This window comes from Lycium barbarum, chromosome 12 (assembly GCF_019175385.1).
Source record: "Lycium barbarum isolate Lr01 chromosome 12, ASM1917538v2, whole genome shotgun sequence".
NCBI lineage: Eukaryota > Viridiplantae > Streptophyta > Magnoliopsida > Solanales > Solanaceae > Lycium > Lycium barbarum.
Genome location: NC_083348.1, coordinates 3,454,005 through 3,460,004, shown reverse-complemented (window position 1 = coordinate 3,460,004; position 6,000 = coordinate 3,454,005).

Genomic DNA, 6,000 nt, shown 5'->3' with positions numbered 1-6,000 from the left:
AAGTCTATGGGCAGTTTAGCCGATTTACAGCCAGACAGGAGAGAGATAGCTCGTGATGTTCAGCAGTTGGCTAGTCTCGGGGTTCGTCTGGCCGATTCTGGAGATACTCAGATTTCTGTTCGAGGGGTTTCTGAGTCATCCATCAGGGACGATATTAAGCGGCGTCAATACGAAGATCCTGTCTTAGCTCAGTACAGGGACACAGCCTATGATAAGGAGAGGACTCCGTTCGAGTTTTCACCGGATGATACTTTGTTATACAGAGGCAGGTTGTGTGTACCTGATATTGCAGGCCTTCGGCAGCAGGTTATGAGCGAGGCACATTATGCTCGCTATTCGGTCCATCCTGGGTCTACGAAGATGTACCATGATCTCCGATGCTTATACTGGTGGGACGGCATGAAGCGGGATATTGCAGAGTTCGTCGCCCAGTGCCCTAATTGTCAGCAGGTCAAGATTGAGCATCAGAAGCCGGGTGGACTGTTGCAGGAGATGGAAATCCCGACTTGGAAGTGGGAGGTTATTAATATAGACTTCATTACAGGTTTGCCTCGCACTCCACGGAAGTATGATTCCATCTGGGTCGTTGTTGATAGGCTGACGAAATCAGCCCATTTTCTTCCCGTCAGGACTACTTATTCCGCCGAGGATTATGCCAGGCTCTATATTAGAGAGATTGTGAAGCTTCACGGAGTTCCTATATCTATTATTTCTGACAGAGGCGCCCAGTTTACGGCGCGTTTCTGGAGGTCGTTTCAGGAGGGTCTAGGGACTCAGGTGAGTCTGAGCACAGCCTTTCATCCTCAGAGCGATGGACAGGCCGAGCGCACTATACAGACGCTGGGGGATATGTTGCGGGCCTACGTTATTGATTTCAGAGGCAGCTGGGATGATCACTTGCCATTGATTGAGTTTGCATATAATAACAGTTACCATTCCAGCATCCAGATGGCTCCGTACGAGGCTCTATATGGCAGGAAATGCAGATCGCCGATTGGCTGGTTTGATATTGGCGAGTCAGAGTTGATTGGCCCAGATATGGTCCAGCAGGCCGTGGACAAGGTAAAACTTATTCGGGAGCGACTGTTGGCAGCCCAGAGCCGACAGAAGTCATACGCGGATAAACGGCGTCGACCGTTGGAGTTTCAGGTAGGCGATTGGGTATTCCTGAAGGTATCGCCTATGAAAGGCGTGATGCGGTTCGGCAGAAAGGGTAAGCTCAGTCCGCGTTATATTGGGCCTTATCAGATTGTTCGAAAAACTGGAAATGTCGCCTATGAGCTAGATTTGCCATCTGATTTGGAAGCGGTACATCCGGTATTTCATGTCTCTATGCTTCGTAAATGCGTCGGTGACCCTTCTAGAATATTTTCTGCTGATGATATTCAGGTGACGGAGCAACTATCGTACGAGGAGCAGCCCGTATCTATTTTGGATCGTCAGGTAAGGAGGCTTCGGAATAAAGATGTAGCCTCTGTTAAGGTACTGTGGCGGAACGATAATAGGGAGGAAATGACATGGGAGGCCGAAGAGGAAATGAAGACGAAATATCCTCATTTGTTCTCTATACCCACAGGTAACCTTAAATCCCTGCTTTAATTTATTCCAATATCAATCGTGTGTCATATGTGATGTCTGTAAACATGAACTCCCCCAAAGTATTTTCAAACCCTATGAGAATAATTTAACATTCGAGGACGAATGTTCTAAAGGGGGGGAGGATGTTATATCCCGTATTTTTGAACCTCGGAGCATCTGCTGGGGTGGGGCCCACATACCGAGATTTTTTTTGGAACATCTGAAAAGTCATATGAATCACATATGTAAAGTTAAACACAACTCATGAAGTACCTTTGGACCAAATCAAAGTGGAAACCCTCCAAACGAATATTTTTTAGAAAACGTTTTCGGGTGACCTGACTTTGGGGGGCAAAAACTGTATTGTAAGTTTGGAATTTCGAAAATACCTTGAAATAGAAGTTGTACATAATTGAATTAGCTTTCCATCCATAGGTCGTGGGTTCCCAGGTGACGTCGGTACAAGGAGATATGAACGTTTTAAGGTCGAAAGGTCAGTGGGCTAGGCCCAACTCGGGACCAACCGAGTTGGCCCAAAAAAATGAAAAAAAAAATCCAGGCCCAAGTGAGGAGCCATTCGGCCATGGTCCATAAAAAGGATCCAAGCCCATGGAATTAAGTCATGTGGTCAATGAATAAAAGACCACTTAATCATCCAAATTCCATAGAACTTTCAAGAGAAAGAATAGGAGGAAAAACAAGAGAAAAACAAGAACAAAAAGAGGGCATTTCGGGTTTGGCCATAGAAAAATCACCCCTCAAAATCTTGCCTCTAAAATTATTTTCTTGTTGAATTCCTACTAAATTAAGTGTCCTCTACAACTTGGTGTAATTGTTTTGGAAGAAGGAGCACTTATTTCTTCAAGTTGACAACTTGTTCAAGTGAAGAAGTTTGTAGAAAAAGGTAAGAATCAATTCCTTTTTCTTATGTTATGAAGGTTTGTTTATGTTGTGGTATGTGGAAATGAGTAGAAATTATGGAAATAAGGAAGTTTGCAAAGTGGGTATGTATATATATATGTAGCCATGGGTGTATATATGTTGTATACATATATGAATTGAATTTTATGTTGCATTCTAGTTGTGGTTATGATGGAAATCATATTGGGAATGAAAGTTGAATGAATTTTGGTTGAAGTTGGAATGTAGATGATTATGTCACTTTAGAATAATTTTGTGATATTATGGAAATGAAGTTGTTAAGATGTGAATTATGATTATGGTTGATGAATTTGGAAGTTGGAAACTTGTTATGAAGTTGTATGCCAAAGATTTGATGTTTTGCATAAGTTATGATTTTGGCGGAAGATTGTATATCATGTATATCGAGTGTATATCTTAAGGAAAACGATATGAAATGTTTCTAGAACTATATGGTGATGATCATGATGGTTGTTGAATATGAAATTATTGATCTTAGTTGAAAGTTGGGTTGAATTGAAGATTATGTCAACTTGTGAGAAAAATGACTAGTTGAAGGATGTTTGTGTTTTTAATGTTCATTGTTGATATTGTTGTTGTCGTTTGGGTTGTTGTTGATGATTTATAGCCGACCTGAATTCTCGGGGTGTCATATGTATAGGGGAAGTGCTGCCGAAATTTCGGTAGCCAAATATGCTTAAAGTTGAAATAATGGCATTAATAATTCACAATTGGTAAACTTGACCAATTGCAGTTTTTCGACGAAACGGGAAGTGAGTTTGGAAAGGCTTAAGGAGCGCGAAAGGTATGTAAAGCAACCCCAATTCTTCCCTTGGCATGCCCCTAGTGTGTTAGGGTCGGATCCGGGCCTCGAAGGACCTCTTGGCCCTCGGAATCCGCAAGACAAAATTTCAGTTTTTCCTTCAGTAGAATTGAACCATTTTGATACGCTTTTTTCTGAAATTATGCAATTTTGCTCTAAATTATTCAGAAAATCATAGAATGTTTGTATAACCTTTTTAGGTGATACTATATGCTTAGAGGGCACAATTTGAGCCCGCCGCCTTATTTGTCCCAAGGCGGGCCCGCTATTTACGGTTTTGCCCCTAATGTGTTAAAGCTTCCTTTTTAAGCGATTTTTGAAAGAAATGTTTTAATTACCCTACTAATCGCTTAACGAATATTATTTTAAATATTCTGTTAAATATTATAAATTATTTTGACACTCGGAATGACTTCGGGAAAGTTATACTTCTGTAATTTATTATGATATCCGAAATACATTTATTATGATTCCGTCCGACCCCATTGGATTTGTTTGTCTTCGATACGCTTCATCGAGTCTTTGAAAACATTTATTATATTTTTAAATTGCATTAGTCTCTCACTACTCCACTCGTGGATGTCCCAATGTTTCCCACACTGAGCCCGGGCCAGGATATGTTGTCAAGCGTAATTCTCTGCATTGTTCGCCGCGTCCCGGTGTGAGGGGGCAGGTATACGCGTACATGGGTCTGTGGAGTATGATGTGCCATGTCCGCCTATTCTGATCTGATCTGTTATGGCCATTTTGATATGACATTATATGATACGGGGCCACGCCCCTTTTTCTGATTCCTCTGTATAGTGGCACCAGCGTCGGGAGGGTGGCCACATTCTGTCTGCCGAGTCCCGTGGCAGGGACCGGATATGATATGATATGACATATGTTTCTGTACGCATTCTGTCTGTTTTGGAAATATGCATTTGACACTCTGGATTCTGTACTCATTTTCTGTAACCATTATGATTTGACTTCTGTGATTCCGCTTTACATATTCAGTACATATTTCGTACTGACCCCCTTTCTTCGGGGGCTGCGTTTTCATGCCGCGCAGGTACTGACGACAGGTTCGCTGATCCACACGTTTAGGATCCTATTTCTGCTATTTTGGGGCGCTCTCTTCTACAGAGCCCATCTTTTGGTACAGTCTGTCACCGCTATCTGGATATGTACTTTGTTCAGGGTATGACGGGGCCCTGTCCCGTCTTATGATTATGATATGTTCTGTAGAGGTCTGTGGATACATTTGTGTGGGTTCTGTACATATGTTTGGGATATTCTATTCTGTGATGGCCTTATCGGCCTATGTGTGCCAAGTCTGTTTTTCTGCTAAATTCTGTAGCGACCACTAATATTATTATTATATTATTATTCTGTTAATATGCTAATTTGGGGTATCGGGTACGTATAGGTGCCCAGCTCGGGCACTGGTCGCGGCCCACGGGGTTGGGTCGTGACATGATCCTTGCTTTGTGGCTCAGAAGGTGTGATAGGTACTTTCAGTACAATGGAATCCAGGATTCACAGCAACCCTATAACTTTGGTCAGGCTGTGAATAAAGCTAGGCATCAGGAAAAGGTGATCAATGGGTGGAATAAGAAGAACAAAGCTCCATGGAATGCCACTAGAAATAGCATACAACCTCACCAGTACACCTCTAATCCTAATAGGAGTACTGGCAGCTGGTGTAGGGAAGGAAAAAGGGTGACAAGTGGAGTTGGACCTAAGAAAAATCATAGTCTATGCTACAAATATGGGGACAGGTGGTTCCAGGGTCATCAGTGCAAAAACAAGCAATTGAATGCTATGACAACATCAATGGAAACCAATGAGGAGAGAGCAGAGGAGACTACACCAGAAGAAATGCAATATAATGGGGAATTGTAGGACATAGAAAGGGTGGAAGAAGCAGTTAGCCTTAATGATCTATTAGGCTGTGAAGTGCCCAATACTATCAGACTAAATGGATTAATTAAGAAGAAAGTGTTAACTATATTGCTGGACTCAGGAAGTACACATAGAGTCCTTGATATGGAAACTGCTAAGGTGATTGGATGTATCATTAGAGAGGACAGGTCCATGAGGGTGACTGTAGCTAGTGGGGGTGTACTGATGAGCTTGTTCTCATGTCCTGGGCTGAAATGGCATATTCAAGGAGTGAAGTTTGAAGATAAGGTTATGTTAGTCAAATTAGGAGGTTCTGATATGGTATTAGGGGGTGATTGGATGATGGCTCATAATCCTGTGCTCTTGGACTTTGTAGCTTACAAGGCTGAAGTACCATATAGAGGAAAAAAGGTAGAATTGAAAGGAATTTACAATGAAGTAGTGCTCAAGGGGATGACTGGGAGTCACATAAAGCAATTGTTCAGGAAAGGGAAGGATTTTTTAGGGACACTTGTTTACTATCTCAGCAGAGGAAACAGATGATAAACAAGAAGACTTACCTTCTCAAATTACTGAAGTCTTATAGCAGTATCAAGATGTATTTGCATAACCAACCACCTTGCCCCCTAGGAGACAGCATGATCATTTCATCCCATTGAAACCTGAAGCAACACCAGTGAGTATAAGGCCTTATAGATACAATTTCTTAAAAAAAAAATGATATTGAGAAGCAAATTAAGGATATGCTAAAAAGTGGTACAATCCAGTCAAGTCATTCTCCATTTTCCTCC